Below are 16,692 nucleotides of genomic sequence, written 5' to 3'. Positions count from 1 at the left end.
GCCTGAGAGAGTCTGAGCATTTGTGAAATGGTGGGAGGCTATAGCCCACAATTCTGCAGGTAGACAAGGGGGTGTGAGGCGGTTATGGGTCAAGTTTCGATGTCACGGATGTTTAATCAACATTTTCGTCGTGATCTACTGAAACTGACATTAGAATGGACCTACCCAGGTTAAACTCCGTAAGACAAACGTAAGTTTAAATACAATTTACAATGTTTCCAGGTATATAACTACAATAATTTGTGCTTGCTTTGAAAGTTTATACTTTTAATTTCTCCTAAATCCAATCAATCAATCAAGACTTTATTACGAACGATGACCAGCACAGAGTCCTAAATTATCAAGTAATTTTTGAATAACTAGGTACCAGATTAAAGGTATTTTTATGTACAGTAGTCTCACTTATCAAATATAAACGGGCCGGCAGAACATTGGATAAGCAAAAATGTTGGATAATAAGGAGGGATTAAGAAAAAGCCTATTAAACGTCAAATTACATTATGATTTTACAAATTAAGCACCAAAATATTCATGCTTCACAAAAAGAAAAAGGCAAATATTGAAGACCAAGAAGGCAGCAGGTTGAGAACCTTTGAAGCAGCTGGTACTGATGAAGACCCCAGAACATGCACACCTGGATTACAGGTGAAAACTCAGGAAACTGCAGTGTCTGTCTACCACTGGTTCATCTAATCCAAGCCCTGCAAAAGAAGACATGGAACGGGAGCAAAGACAAGAAGCTGTTTCATTGTCAGATCTTGGACTTGATATGAACAAGACTGTTTCTGATGACCAAGTAAAAGCTCAATTAGTGCAAAATCCACAGACTCCATTTCCAGGATATATATTTCCTGTGGGTAAGAAGAGGAATCTAAGCTTTCAACTCAAATGGTTCAACAAATTTCCCTAGTTTGCTATCCATTTTATGTACACGGGGTACTCGGTAAGTTCTACGTGGTGTTTGGAGGAAAAGTTGGGAGTAAAGGTGGTAATCAGAAGCTTGGTGCATTGGTTGCTAAACCATTGTGTGATGGAAATATGCAATACAAGTATTCAATGGACACCAAAAAACAGTACCATCAGAACAACTTGTGCTTGGAATAAAACTTCTTGCTAATTCACAGTTGAAAACATCTTGATGTAACCCTACATCATGATAAAGGAAATGAGAAGAAAACAGAAAAAAAACTTCTGGCAATCATAGAAACTATTGTCTTTTGTGGCTTACTAGAGCTGGCTTTAAGAGGGAGCAATGATTCAGAACCTATTACCCATGAAGAACCTTTGCACAATGATGGTAATTTCAGAGCCTTGTTGTGATCTCATGCCAGATCAAGAGACATTGGCCTGAAAAGTCATCTTGAAACTCCAGCTATGAAGGCCCAGGATATTAGTCCTCAATTACAAAATGAACTAATAGATATCTGTGATGACAAGATAGTCAAAAAATTGTTGAAAGATGTGAAGCATCGCAGTGTTTATCTGTTTTGGCAGATGGAACTTTAGATGTGAGTACTTCAGAACAGTAACTGCTCTCGCTAAGTTACGCTGATGTTGAAGCTGCAGGAATAAGAGAAGACTTTACGTATAGGCTTTGTGAAGATAAGTGATATGACAGGTGGAGTACTTGCAGGCATTCTTTTGAAAACACTGGAAAAATTGGGCTGAACTGGACAGGGTTATGATGGAACTACTAATATGCGTGATCATATTAGTGGTGCATAGGCAATTATATCACAGAAATATCCAATAGGTGTCTACATCCACTGCAGTGCTCCCACTAAAGCTAGTCTTAGCAAAGACTTGCAGCATTCCACCTGTCAAAAACTGCCAAGGATTAATATAATCTGTGTGCAATTTCTTCAGAGCATCATCCATCAGACTGGAACTATTGAAGAAAAATAGAAAAGACTGTTTCCCTGAATCAAGAGCAAACAATCGGTTGCCGCTTTGTGAAACCCGCTGGGTTGAGCGACATGAAGCAGTTTTATGTTTTGTTGAACTGTACGGTGTGGTGGTGAGAACACTTGAAGAACTAAAAGGGAGTTCACTATACAAGAGTGAGACTTGTTCCCAAGCTAGACATCTTCTTTTGGCTATTCTGACTGCTGAATTTGTAGTAACCGTACACATCCTAAAAAGGCTTCTTTCATCATCCCTTCAGCTTAGCAAACTCTATAAAGAGCAAATATTGACATTTTCTGTAGTCTGCTGCAACATGTCGACAGTCTCTTAGAAAAAGCCTGGGAGATGCACACAGAATCTGTGAAAGAATTTCAGAAGATCTTTGACACAGAAAGATCAGTGGTGGAGTCTATGAGTGAAGTTAGGATTCCTCACATCTGTTCAAGACAGACTTATACAAGCAACATCCAGGCAACTTCACCAACATCAGGGGAATATTATAGGCTAAATGTGTGCATCCCATTTCTGGATTTTTTTTGCAGTCAGCTTCAAGAAAGTTTTACAAGGCAGAGGGAAGTAGTTCAGGAACTGCAAGTGTTCCTTCCTATTAATTGTGTCCATTTACAATCCAACTTGAACAAGTGCACAGAACTTTACAATGAATGCCTTCAAGATACTGACAGACCGATGGAAGAGTTTGTCCTGTGGTGCAGAAAATGGAAAAAGATTGCACCTGCAGAAAAACCATCAAATACACTGGAAGCATATCTTGTTTGTGATACAGAAATTTGTTTGTGAAGAAATTTCTTCAGATTTCTGCAACATTGCCAGTGTCAACAGCTACAAATGAAAAGTCATTTTCAACTCTTAAACGTTTGAAAACATACATAATAAGCACAATGGGGACTGGACTTACACTCCTGAGTGTCCACTAAATGTTATTGATAGAGCCTGATTTCTGTCAAAGTGTATTGACAGTGTTCAAGTGTTTCTAACAGGTGTTTTGGTGTTCTTTTGTAACCACTAAATTACCAATTAAGAGTCATTTTCAGGTTTTTTCAGACTTGAAACTTTGTCACTAAAATAGAAATTTGATTTAATTAAGTCTATATAAATATAGAATGAGCCCTAGAATTTAAATTATTTTGTGTTATGGACCTACTCTTCATGATTAGCTAAAAAAAATTGTTCCAACACCCCAGCCCTCCAAATCTTTCTGGCTATAGGTCTGTCTGTAGGCATACAACAAAATCAAGGTCTGCATTTTGGATTTTTTTTTCCAATTATTTTCAAGCTGTGGTGGGTTGAATCCATGGATGTAGAATCCATGAATATGTATAAGCTGAATGTTACTACAAGAATTGTATTTAACACATGAAGTGTACCCTTGTTTTACTATAGCTAGGTATACTCATATTCACCTTTAAAAAATCCAATACAGACAACTTAGCCTTTAAAGAAAATTGCCTATTCTTGACAAACAATCAAACAAAAATTGTATCTATTACATGTATCAAATACTCCATTTAGAGTGAAGACAATAAATTAGAAAACTGCATTACAAACTTCATACATCCAGTTAGGAACATCATTTATATATACTTCAGTTTTACTGCAATTTTGACTAAATTGTACAGTAGAAATTATACCAAGTCAGAAAAGTACACATCAAACAAAAAGCAATTTATCTAATAAAAATTACTTTAAACAAGACAAGAAAATCAGAAACCTAATAAAAACCACTGCATGGAAATCTATGAGAAACAGGAAACTTGCTTCCTGAGTTCGTATTTTGGTTAGAATTTGGAAAAATCTTTAACCAGACTGCTTTCCTTTCGAAATAGGAATTCCAATTCCTCAGAGAAAATTATTTTTGAGTCTTAGAAAAAGTTTGAAAAGCAGTATGCTCTGTGCAATATGACCTGCTGGTCAAAAAAAAGAAAATATAAGAAACTCTAATTATGATGGCCACGTGCTTGTCTTCTCATATCTGTTGGCAAGACAAGAACAGCGACAGCTCAAACTGCATATATTATTTCTGTTATTCCGTCATATATAATTGCATTATAAATAACCTAAAATTTAAAATAACTATTTTAATTTTGATCTATTGTTAATGTAAAACAATTGTCGGACATTTACAAATACTGTTTCCTCCTGCCTGCAAAATACACTTAAATGCAGATATTATTGTCTACTGCTGTGAAATCACACAAATCAACTGTTTGAATGTAAATCTCATTAAAATTAGTGGAACATCATAAACATGCAGCAAATGAATGATGGAAGACCTATCTATTATCTAGACTGTAATTCTGTTCCCACAACAGCCAACAAGATGCCCATGGGAAGCTCACAAGCAAGCCACTAGTATGACATCCTTCTGCTTATGCTATACAGCATTTAAAATAGGCAAACCTCTGATGCTGATAGTAAACATGTATGTGGGAAATGTAAAAACAATCTGATTTCAATTTCATCTTTTAATAATTGAGTTATACCAAAACACTTTCCTGATATTACGAAAAAGTGAAATAAATTCTAATTTTCGCTAACTGAAGATTCAGGATTCAGATTCATTTTACCTGACTTTGTCAAGGTAATCAACAAATTATTTATCCATCTGGCTAGCTATCTTGGCATGGACAACGTTGACAAAGCCATCAAAGTGAATATAAAGTGCACAACAAATATGGCAGTGTCCTTTATTGAACGCACACTCTTTACTTAAAACATATCCAAAGTTTCAAGTTATAAACCCCTTAAGAGGAACTAAAGAGTTAATACAGTTAATACCGCTTACTGTGAATATATCTGCTTATTCTGCAGTATTGCAATTTCAACTTTAACAGAGTGCATTAGCAAAAGGGGTTGATGATAGCCTTCTTTCCAGTCATGTACAACTATCTTTGCAGGCTATTAAACCTCTGGACATTTTAATGTGTGGGTATTTCTCTAAGGGATAAAAGATTTACTGTTGCTTCATGTACTTATGTGTGTATAACTACTGAATATTTTAAAAGTTTAATTAATTTTCTTTGAATACTGTAAATATTTATAATGCAACGTTTAAATTGGTTCAACTCAGTTCTCCATTATCAGAAGAAGGCTTTTAGGAATGAGGTCTAAAAAGTGTAATATCGAGTGTATTGATAAAGATAATATTTCACACAATAGACCTTTAAATTACAGCTGTAGCTGAAGTACAAGATGAATGGTTCTCCATATGGAATGTACATTTAAATAGGTTGCAACATCTATAATAAAAGTACACCGACTTTCGTTAAGCTGCCAAAAAAAAGGCCACAAAGCCCCAACCCCTTCCCCTCTCCTTCTGTTGCAGCCCTGATCTCATTTAGTTCAGAAGGTCACAGGGGAACTCTACACTGGATTGTGCTCATTCATATCAAAACAGTTCTACAGTGCAAGGAAAAACAAAGCTTCCATGTTTCCATTCAGAGCATGTGAATGCATGTTATCGTATTCTATATATTTACTTCACAAACATTCACTTTATGGAAAGCCTGGTTATTCTTAGTCACTATTGTTTAATTCAAAGAATGGCCTGTAACGCACACAAAACATGGTAGTTATAAACAAAACACGAAGTTCTGAATTCTGATCCCTTAATTGCCGATCATGGCTGAAAACAGATCTTTTCCTCACTAATTGCACAAGTCTTGTTGAACCTTTTGAAAGGCACTGGAACAAATGCTAAAATACAACATTAAAGGGATTTTTTATTTTGGGTCATCTTACATTATTTAGTGCTAGTTTCTTATGTTTTGCAACCTTTCCCTCTTCAATTTTCTAAAGAACTAAACACCTGGAATAAGCAGACCGTCCCCGAGTTATAAACAAGATAGGTTCTGTAGGTTTGTTCTTAAGCTGAATTTGTATGTAAATTGGAACAGGTACATTTTTAAGTGTAGCTCCAGCCAAATCTACACACACACACACACACAGTGTATTAGCTTTGGATAACGTAGGGAAGGGTTAACACCCATGTGGTGTTTGTTTTGCTGTCTGTACCCTGTTCAGAAGGTTTTACTTCACTTCCTGTCCCTGTGATAATTGTATTTTGAAAAATTTTGCCTTCCTGTGGTATCAAGAATTGATGAGAAAGCCTCAGTGGAGATACCTTTTCCCCATGATAACTCTTCCAGGAGTGAATTTCCCTTCCTAGGGGTAGATTTTTCTCACTTCCTGTTGTCTCATCCCCGTTTGTAACTATGAGTTGTTTGTAAGTCGACTGTCTGTAATCTGCCATATAGCATTAATTACAGAGATCATTCTATTTATACAGTTATTACTGTGTATCATAAGAAATTAATTTCACATTGTACTGGGTTCATCTGTCCACCCGAAGTTCTACTGGGGAAGAAGAAAACAAATGTCTCTAATATTATTAAGAATGAATACCAAAGCAAGAACAATTATTTCCTCCATATTATTAATAGTTGAGATTTCTACTGTGAATGTTTAGTTTTCCAGAAATATTAGAAAAAGAAAATGATATCAAGCTACATTTCACATCGTCTCCTCAAATAATATGTACAGTAGAGTCTCGCTTATCCAACGTAAACGGGCCGACAGAACGTTGGATATGCGAATATGTTGGATAATAAGGAGAGATTAAGGAAAAGCCTATTAAACATCAAATTAGGTTATGATTTTACAAATTAAGCACCAAAACATCATGTTATACAACAAATTTGACAGAAAAAGTAGTTCAATACACAGTAATGCTATGTAGTAATTACTGTATTTACAAATTTAGCACCAAAATATCACGATGTATTGAAAACATTGACTACAAAAATGCATTGGATAATCCAGAACGTTGGATAAGCGAGTGTTGGATAAGTGAGACTCTACTGTATTTAAAAAGACCAGGTATCTCACTTTGAAATAAACACATGGAAGGAAAAGCATCCTTGTGAGTTTTTCTTATATCTGTTTTATCATGTAATAGTTTTGCAAAGTGATTTCAAAAACCTGCAAAAATTGAACCAGATAGGCCACCCAATGGTTTTTAGAAGCAATTACATTAGAATTAGGAATAAGATGCAAATTTACTGACTCACCTTAATTCTGGTTATAAAAAGATCAAAAAAGGTAATACTGACTCATTCCATCATCAGGCAATCTGTACACAGAGATGTTCTCAATTCACTGCAGCGCAGCGACCCAGTTCTCTCTCTCTCTCAACTTTTCCCATGTAATTTTAGTCCATTTACTTTAGTGTTTAAAAGGCCCACAATGGCAAAACAGACCCCCCTTTTTAACTCAATTGTTCTCCAACTTACAAATTCCTAAACAGTTCAGGGGCAGATTATACTTTGCCTGAAGGTTCACAAAGTGTATCTCCTACCAGAGTGTTCAATGAAAACATCCCTTAATGGTTATTTTTGAGGTAATAGCCAGAAAATAGAGACAAAATAAACTAGGAGCAGCTATCCATATTTATTTGGTGAAGCTGACCACTATCCAGTACAAGTTTCACAGCCTACCTTCTCTAAATTTTGAAATCATCTTGCACTACCAAATGTGAAAAGACTGAGAAAATATAGGAGGAGGAATAGGACACTTTAACCCATTGAACGTTGGCTAACCCACTTGTATTATATGAATGCTATGATACATCTTAAATGAACACAAGTGTTAACAATTTAAACATAATAGTATTTAAATTTCTTTTAATAATATATGTTGTAATGTTTATCTATGTTTTAGTTTATTATATCTTATTGGATTGTTTATTTTCATTTCGATGTTTAATTCTTTTGTTGTAAGTTTACTGTTGTTATTGTGCATTATCCTGTATGATTTTTGATGTGTTTGTACTCATTTGAAGCATTGAATGTTTGCCTTTGTATGTGTGTGTGTGTGTCTCCCTTAGGGGAGAAAGGGCCGTCTAGAAATAAAGTTTTATTTATTTATGATGATGATTATATTATATAATATATATCTTAAAATATTATATGTTATTACTTTCAACTGACATGCAAACATACTGTTTCTGATTATTTATTCTTTTACAAGAAAAAAAATAGAAAATGCACAATGCCGTTACTTGGACAGAGCCATGATATAACATACCAGTTCTTCAAAATACATTGAATTCTGATATACCTTCTCTGCCAAGCAATTCTAATGGGTCTTGAACAATAATCAAATGGTGGTTTCTGGATGCTTCATTCAAACACTCCAAAGTTGGAGAACAAAAGGTTTATTTTTGAAAACGAAAACCCCTTGGCTTGTACAACTCCAGACACAAATCTGCTTTCAATTACTGGAAGTATTTCCACTTCAGTGGAAAAGGATCAAATCTTCAGCTACACCATCTTTAGGCAATGAATTTGATTATATTAAGCTTTAAGCGCCCAGGATGACTTTGTGACACATATGCCTGTGGATTCTGTGCCTATCGTGTCTTAGATGTTGAGCTCGAAGTAGAAATTAAAAAAGCACAGGACGCTGCGACTGTTTACAACTGTGGCGTGCCTCATTTTTTTCCAGATCCAGCTCATAAACGTCAAAGAGTACTCCTGAGTTTACAGGCAACATTGAACAATTATTTCTAAATCAATCCAGCCTGCTCCCTTACTGTTTTGACCTACACAGTTATAAAGTTAGCTCTGTCTTTATGGACTTGGTTGGGAAAGGGGAGAGAAAGGGGGGTGGGTGGAGAAACACACCAGAGACTGGGGTGGTGAATTTTGCGGGCTCTATGTTCCAAAAGCATTCTCTCCTGATGTTTCGCCCACATCTATGGCAGGCACCCTCAGAGGTTGTGAGGTCTGTTGGAAAACAGTGGGGTTTATATATCTGTGGAATGTCCAGGGTGGGAGAAATAACTCTTTTCTGCTGGAGGCAAGTGTGAATGGTGTAATTGGCCAGCTTGATTAGCACTGAAGCTTCAAAGCCTGGCTTCTTCCTGCCTGGGGGGATCCTTTGTTGGGAGGTGTTAGCTGGCCCTGCTAGTTTCCTGACTGGAAGACCTATAGACTGTTAACCAAAGCTATCCACGAGGTCTGTTCTTCTCATGTGAGGGCGAGGCGTGTGGAAGGAGACAAAATCAAGCCTAAAAGAACCACAGTATGCACTGTTGGAACTACAGGAAGCCAGGCATGGGCAAACTTCAGCCCTCCGGGTGTTTTGGACTCCAACTCCCACAGTTGGAGTCCAAAACACCCGGAGGGCTGAAGTTTGCCCATGCCTGGTCTACAAGGAAAAAAAAATTGGTAAGGGAGGGGGGTGAAACTTTTTTTTAGCAAATCATGAAGAGTAGTTCCATAACGCAAAATAATTATTTAGATATCAGGCTCCATCGATAAATTTCAGAGGACACTCAAGACAGATAAACTTCAGAGGACACTCATGGGGATTTGGTTAATCAGTTAAAATTCATTTTAATGTGTATGGGAATTTTTTTAAATAAAGATGATTTATTTAAAAAAATAGTTAAAATTCATGAGTAAACCAGGTTTTTTTAACCTGAAAAATTTCGGGAGGGGGTTGAACCCCTACCCCCCCCCTTGTCTACACAGACATGATAATGCAGTTACTGGCAGTGGAGATGGGGGGGGGGGAACCACGGGGAAAGGAATTGCGGCGAATTCCATTTCACAAAGCCTGGGCTGGATCTGCATGGCTGTATTAGTGCAGTTTGAACTGTATTCTATGCTCAGTGTGGAATCATAGAACGCAGCTTGAACTGTGCTGGGCTGTGTTGTCGGAAGGCTTTCATGGCCGGAATCACTGGGTTCCTGTGCATTTCCCAGGCTGTCTGGCCATGTTCCAGGAGCATTCTCTCCTGACGTTTCGCCCACATCTATGGCAGGCATCCTCCGAGGTTGTGAGGTAGATTGGAGAACTAATCAAGGGACTGCATCACACAGATCTACATACTGTCCATTCAGTGCACACTGCATTACAAGGCAGTGCATCTCCTGTCCCTTTTCTCAGCCATTGGCCTCCCTTGCGAAGTTGAAAGCCCTCGTTTCAAACGCTCGCCCCATTATTCCGCAGAAAGAAAGAAAAAGCGCAGGGACTCTCTCCCTCATATCCACCCCCTTTTCAATCCGTTCCCCAAATGCATTATTATTTACCTAAGATGCGGCTCTGCTCGGGAAACGCGCGGCAAGCAACTCCTCTCCGGCGAGGGCATTAAAGAAAGGCTCGGCTCGTTTTCCCCCACCGCCGGGCGCCCAACCTCTTCTCCGCCTGGATGCTGCTTCCAAGTTGAGGCGGCGTGTCTCGTGTTACAGAGCCGAGGAGGAGAAGAAGAGGAGGAGGAGGAGGCTCCTCTTCTGTTGATACCGCGGAGAAGCAGCAGCAGCAGCAGCAGCGGGGCGGGCTCGGTGCCGCCGCCTTAACCCTTGCCGCTCCGAGCGCCAGCAGATTGTGAAGCGCCCAACACAGCCCCTGAAGTTGAGCCGGGGGAAGAAGGAGCCTCGTCTGGCAATGATGATGATAATAGAGAGCGAGCGGGTGCCTGCCTGCTCCTCTCTCCGCGTCTCCCTCTCCGCCTCTGCGCGCCCGCCTTTGGTTTAAACCCCGAGTGACGCCGAAGCGCCGAGAGAGGGACCCTCGTTCCCAGGCTCTCCAGAACACATTAAAGCCTCGACCTTGATTGTCTCCAACTGTGGAAACCGCGCATCTCCTCTCTCCCTCCAAAAAGGCGCCAATTTCGCTCGCGTCTTTTAATGAGGGCTGCTGGTCCCTCACTATTCGGCCCCAGGCGGCGTCAATAAGGCTTCATCACACTAGAGTTTGGATCCAGTTTAAATTCACTTTAGGGAGGGGCCTTTAAACAGCTCAGCCAGGCAGGCCCTGGGCTTCACCAAATTACAAACCCCAGAATTCTGCAGGGAGGCAGAAACCGGATTTAAAATGGATCCATGCGCTGGTGTGATGAGGCAGTATATCAGGCATGGGCAAACGTCCGCCCTCCAGGTGTTTTGGACCCGCCCCCCAGGCAGGAAGCAGTCAGGCTCTGAAGCTGCAAAGCTATTCAGTGCTAATCAAGGAGATCAATAGTAACATTGTGTTGTCGAAGACTTTCATGGCTGGATTCACTGGGTTGTTGTGCATTTTCCAGTCTGTATGGCCATGTTCCAGAAGCATTGAAGCTGCCAGAGGCCTTGAAGCTGCAAGGCTATTCAATGCTGATCAAGGTGATCGATTGCAACATTCACACTTACCTCAAGCAGGCAAGAATTCTTTCTCCCACCCTGGACATTATTCCACAGATATAAAAATGCTTCTGGAACATGGCCATACAGCCCAGAAAATGCAAAACAACCCAATAGCAACCTTCATACTTGCCTCAGGCAGACAAGAGTTCTTTCTGCCATCCTGGCTGGACCTTCTCCCACAGATATATAAACCTCCACATGCCTAATTTCCAACAGATCTCACAACCTCTGAGGATTATTATTTTTTTCGTGTCAGGAGCGACTTGAGAAATTGCAAGTCGCTTCTGGTGTGAGAGAATTGGCCGTCTGCAAGGACGTTGCCCAGGGGACGGTAGGATGTTTTTGATGTTTTTACCATCCTTGTGGGAGGCTTCTCTCATGTCCCCGCATGGAGCTGGAGCTGATAGAGGGAGCTCATCTGTGCTTTCCCCGAGCGGGATTTGAACCTGGCAGCCTTCAGGTCAGCAACCCAACCTTCAAGTCACAAGGCTTTAATCCACTAGGCCACTGGGGGCTCCACCTCTGAGGATGCCTGCCATAGATGTGCGCCCAAACACGAATCAGGGAACATGAAAGGAGGGCACTGGGGACTAGTTCAATCAGAGAAGTCAGCCATAGCCACACACTTGATGAACCAGTCTGGACGCAGCATATTACTTGAAAACCCAGAAGTGCTGGACCACTCTAACTACCACCATGTCAAACTACACAGAGAAGCCATGGAAAACCACAAGCATGTGGACAATTTCAACAGAAAGGAGGAAACCATGAAAATGAACAAAATCTGGCTGCCACTATTTAAAAAACCTCTAAAATCAGGACAGTAAATAAACTACAACATTCAGAAAACAGAGGAATTCCAGGCATGAAACAATCAGGGCTAGCTAACACCTCCCAACAGAGAATTTTCCCAGGCAGGAATCAGCCAGGCCTTGAATCTTCAAGGCTATTCAATGTTAATCACGGTAATCAGTTGCAACACTTGCCTCAAGCAGACAAGAGTTCTTTCTCCCACCCTGGACCTTCCACAGATATATAAACCTCACTGACATAGTTTCCAACAGACCTCACAACCTTTGAGGATGCCTGCCATAGATGCAGGTGAAAAGTCAGGAAAGAATGCTTCTGGAACATGGCATACAGCCCGGAAAACTCACAGTAACCCAGTGATTCCGGCTATAAAAGCCTTCAACAACACATTCTTTTGGACTTCAAATCCCACAATTCCTAACAGTCAGTAGGCTGTTAGGAATTGTGGGAGTTGAAATCCAAAACATCTGGAGGGACAAAGTTTGCCCACGCCTGGTCTATATAGTGGTTTCAGAATGCAGACGACCTGTATTGAAATGAGTTATATGCCCATGTTGTACAAGCTTCTTCCACACAGCTGAATAAAATCCAACATTTTCTGCTTTGAACTGGGTTATATGCCAGTGTGGACTCAGATACAACAGTTCAAAGCAGATATTGTAGGATTTTCTGCCTTGATATTCTGTGTGGAAGGGCCTGCAGTCACACTCAGGCCACATCTACATTGCCATATAATCCAGTTCAAACTGCATTATATGAATCTACACTGGCCACAGAATGTAGTTCAATCTGAGTGATAATGGCAGTATGAATGGGCCTCCCAGATGAAAAAGCTCTGACCCTGAGGGTTCTTGAAGTGTGGAAATCACCCATTCTAACGGGGATTATTATTAACAACAACAACAACTACTACTACTTTATTTTTATCCCACCCCATCTCCGCAGAGGGACTCGGTGGCTTACAAGACAACAACAATGCAAAGAAGAGCAGCATAAAATATACAACAAAAACCAAAACAATACAAATGTGCACCAGATTCCATATCTGGGGCCATTCCACACAGCCATCTAACCTAGAACATTAAAGCAGAAAATCCCACTATATCTGCTCTGAACTGGGCTATCTGAGTCCACACTGCTATATATTCCAGTTCAAAGCAGATAATGTGGGATTTATTCAGCTGTGTGGAAGGGGCCTGAATGAGGGGCTTCCTTGTGTGCGCTCCCCTCACAGACAAATACTGAGAGACTGCTGCCCCTCAGTCTTGTGCTGTTATTAAAACTCCCACAAATTTCATCTCAGAAGAAGAAGGGCCGCACAGAACAAGCCAAAGGGTGGGATTCCCTCCGCCTTTGTGGCTTGTCCTCGGCAGCGTTAATGACACCGATCTGTCCTCCCCTCCAAGATGGATGTTTGGGCTGAACTGTTCAAGTTGCGCCTCAGTTCAGAAACAACTCCAGCTTTGTGGATACAATCCGTTTTTTATGCAAGGCGCACAAGCACAGATTGTCCTCGGGTTGCTGCAGCCACACAATGATAATAATGATGATGACCACCCCCTTTTTCCTTGCCTCTCCACAGCCGCATCCTGGCACCGTAAATGCCACTCTCCTTTGCCTCAAAATAAAGTGAAAGGACAGGACTTTGAAACCCCACATCTGGCTGAAACCCTAACCACAAAAGCAGTGTGACCACGAAGACTTCCAAAATAGAAACTTAGAAATCTTTTTCATGGACTTCACATTTTAAAAAGTTGCTCTGTAGCTGAGGGCCATAAAATACACAACTGAATTATTCACGCACAATTCCCAGGTGCATTAGAAAAATAATAAATCCCTCTACAGATTCTTTTGAAATGATATAGCTAATGTATAGTTTTTGCACCATATTTTCCTTCACTGTTGGGATTTGGACAAAACCCAGGTTTTATTACAATAAAATCAGCTTTTGCCGTTGACTTTAACGTCTTTTCGATGTGCTGAAGGCTCCCTTGGCCTGTGCTGATCTAGTCTCTCTGGAGTGCAACCGTGGGCTGGTTTGTGTGTCTGTCTATGTGTGTGCCTGTGTGTTGACTAGACTGGTGAAAACTGTGCAGTTTATGCAGCTGTCTTGCTATTTGGAAATCCAGGAGCGTCCAGGGCCCCGTGTTTTCCCAGGCCATTTCCCAGACCAAGGCTGCAGGCAGCTGCCATCAGGACATGCCCTCGTAACTGGATTAAAGGATTGCGACACTCACACAATTATAAATGTATAATCCTTATCCTCTCCTTTCTCTTGTTCATGCAACAATAAATCTCTCATCTCAGCTGTCCCCTCCTTCTGTAGTCTGTTGGTTTTATCTCGCGTCAGTTATCCATGTCCAAATTGTGTTTGTGTTTTTGATTCTTCATTTATTGCTATGGTCGCATTGCTACAACATTCTAAACATCTACTTCAAATACAATGAAGGCTCGGCCCCAAACGGCTATCTCCTCATTTGGAAAAGCTGTATATCCCTTTCCATGATTTTCTATTCTGATGATTCCACACCTTAAGTCCAACAGCCATCTTGTATTTTAGTTCTGTGTCTTAAAAAGAATATTATGAGACCAGTAACAACATTAAACATTGGAATAATAATTCTCAAATGTTACTAAATGCCATTTGCAGAAAAAATAATGGAAATATGTATTGATATCTCTTGTTTAGATGCCAAATAAATAATAGCAGGCTCCATAGGATGCCTCTAGAAAAGTCAATATGGTCTTGGTCCCTACACGTTACTGATTAAAAACCCTTGTGTGATCCAGTGAGCCAAGTATCATTGCTTCCAAAATAACTTGCTGCCATGATTTTCACAGAACAGTAGGACTTTCATTTCTTATATTTATGTCTGTGAGCTTCAAAAGCCATGCATGAGATATATAATAATAATAATAATAATAATAATAATAATAATAATAATAATAATAACAACAACTTTATTTTTGTATGCTGCCTCCATCTCCCCCAACGGGGACTTGGAGTGGCTCACATGGGGACCAGGCCCAATCAATACATTTAACATCATAGAGTCATAAATTATACAGCAACATCATAATAAAAACAATTTAAACAGATCGTGATTAAAAAACATCAAAAACACAAAATAATTAACAGTCATCACATGCCAGTAAAAATGGGCAACAACCAAACTGGTAAAAGTGTCTATATCAGATAGGACGTACGTGAAAGGCACACAAAAGGGAAGGATGAATTCTGAGGTGAGATAAGACAATCTTAGACTACCCAAAGACCTAGTGAAAGCATTAACCGGATCTTAGAAAATTGCTTTGGTGGGGGAAGTGGAGTTATAACTCTTAAATTCTAGAGATTCTGGGAATTAAAAAACTTTGCATGAAACTTACAATTATTTATGGAGCACAACTTCTGGCGAAAGGAATAATGGTTCTAATAAAGTGAGATAATTTTCTGGATTTTGTTTACTCCTGCCATATAACTATTCTTTTCAGTTCCCATTTCTGCCTTAATTACCTCTGCCTTCTTTGTGTGTAACCCTACGTCTGACCCCACCCTCATTCTCACTAAATCACCCTGCCCTATATCTCAACAGACTCTGACCTTTTACTAACTATCTCTGACCTGACTCCTAACTGACGGTCTCATCTGACTCTGCCTATCATTCCATTCTGCATTTCTTTCCTAACTCTTCTGTCACATTCTAAAGTAAAGACTTGATTTGCTATTATTAAATTACTTCAATTAAGAAATCAATCAATAAATGGCATGTCAGCTTTCTTTTGCTGTATTCAGGAGCTCTAATAAACACAGAAAAATTGTGTATAAAAATGCCCAGGTATGCTGATTTTATAGATAATTAATCTAAAAACAATAACCATGATACGAACATAATTATCAGTGCACTCATTCTTTAAAAAAATAAAACAGGAATATTAAAGAAATATATTACCCAAATTTAGACATCAAATATAAACAAAATTAATACAAAGCAAGTATTTTAATTTCACTTCGAAGTACAGTATAGCATTGCTTTTTTTCTGAGGGAGTGTATGAAATTTTAAATATCAACAAACATATGTGAACCTGTACACTATATGGATCATGCAAATAGAGATTGTTGTAGAAGGTAAGAGCTATGTTTTTTTTTTCAGTTGCAGAATAAGTATTGCAAGAGATGAAAATTTGGAAGGTAAAATCTCAAAAGTTTATATATAGTTCCTTTTAAAGACTGAATAATGATTTTGATTAATTGTCTCCATTTTGCAGTGGGCATATATTTTCCATCTTTGATAACATCTCTATTGTAACCCATCAAGGAATGTCAGTGTTGAGAAAGTGGCAATGAAGCCTCTGGCAACGATTGGCTGAACTGTTCGAATGTCAGGGTAAGACAGGCAAATTAAAGGGCCATTGGTTGAACCATAGCCGTTGGTTGAACAACTGGAATCCTACCGAGAAACAAAACAGATGCAAAGACCCAGAAGTAAAGAAAGCAGGGCCCCATGAAAAGAATTTATTTATTTATTTATTTACAGTATTTATATTCCGCCCTTCTCACCCCAAAGGGGACTCAGGGCGGATCACATTATAACACACATAGGGCAAACATTCAATGCCCATAAACACATCAAACAGAGACTGAGAGACACACGCAGAGGCAAGTTAACCTTCTTCTGAGGGGATGTTCGATTCTGGCCCCAGGAGGAGCAGCTGCTTCATCATCCACACTGACGGCACTTCCTCATTCCAGGTCGTAAATTAGTAATCTGACAA

General features: G+C 39.5%; 1 protein-coding gene across 25 annotated transcripts in view; it reads right to left on the bottom strand.

Moving 5' to 3' along the window:
- The window catches only part of tenm3 (teneurin transmembrane protein 3), a 1,793,546-nt gene that overhangs the window by 337,350 nt on the left and 1,439,504 nt on the right, over window positions 1–16,692 (bottom strand). For 2 of the 25 annotated variants that reach the window (XM_062982713.1, XM_062982714.1), the window contains exon 1: window positions 10,020–11,480. The exons of the other annotated variants lie outside the window; for them this stretch is intronic. The gene's annotated coding sequence lies outside the window, so the exon portion shown is untranslated. Of the gene's footprint in view, window positions 1–10,019; window positions 11,481–16,692 lie in introns of those variants that run through there. 25 annotated transcript variants of the gene reach the window in all.

The sequence above is a fragment of the Anolis carolinensis genome, chromosome 5 (genome assembly GCF_035594765.1).
Source record: "Anolis carolinensis isolate JA03-04 chromosome 5, rAnoCar3.1.pri, whole genome shotgun sequence".
In the NCBI taxonomy this organism is placed as follows: domain Eukaryota; kingdom Metazoa; phylum Chordata; class Lepidosauria; order Squamata; family Dactyloidae; genus Anolis; species Anolis carolinensis.
This window is presented reverse-complemented; position numbering and strand designations above follow the sequence as displayed.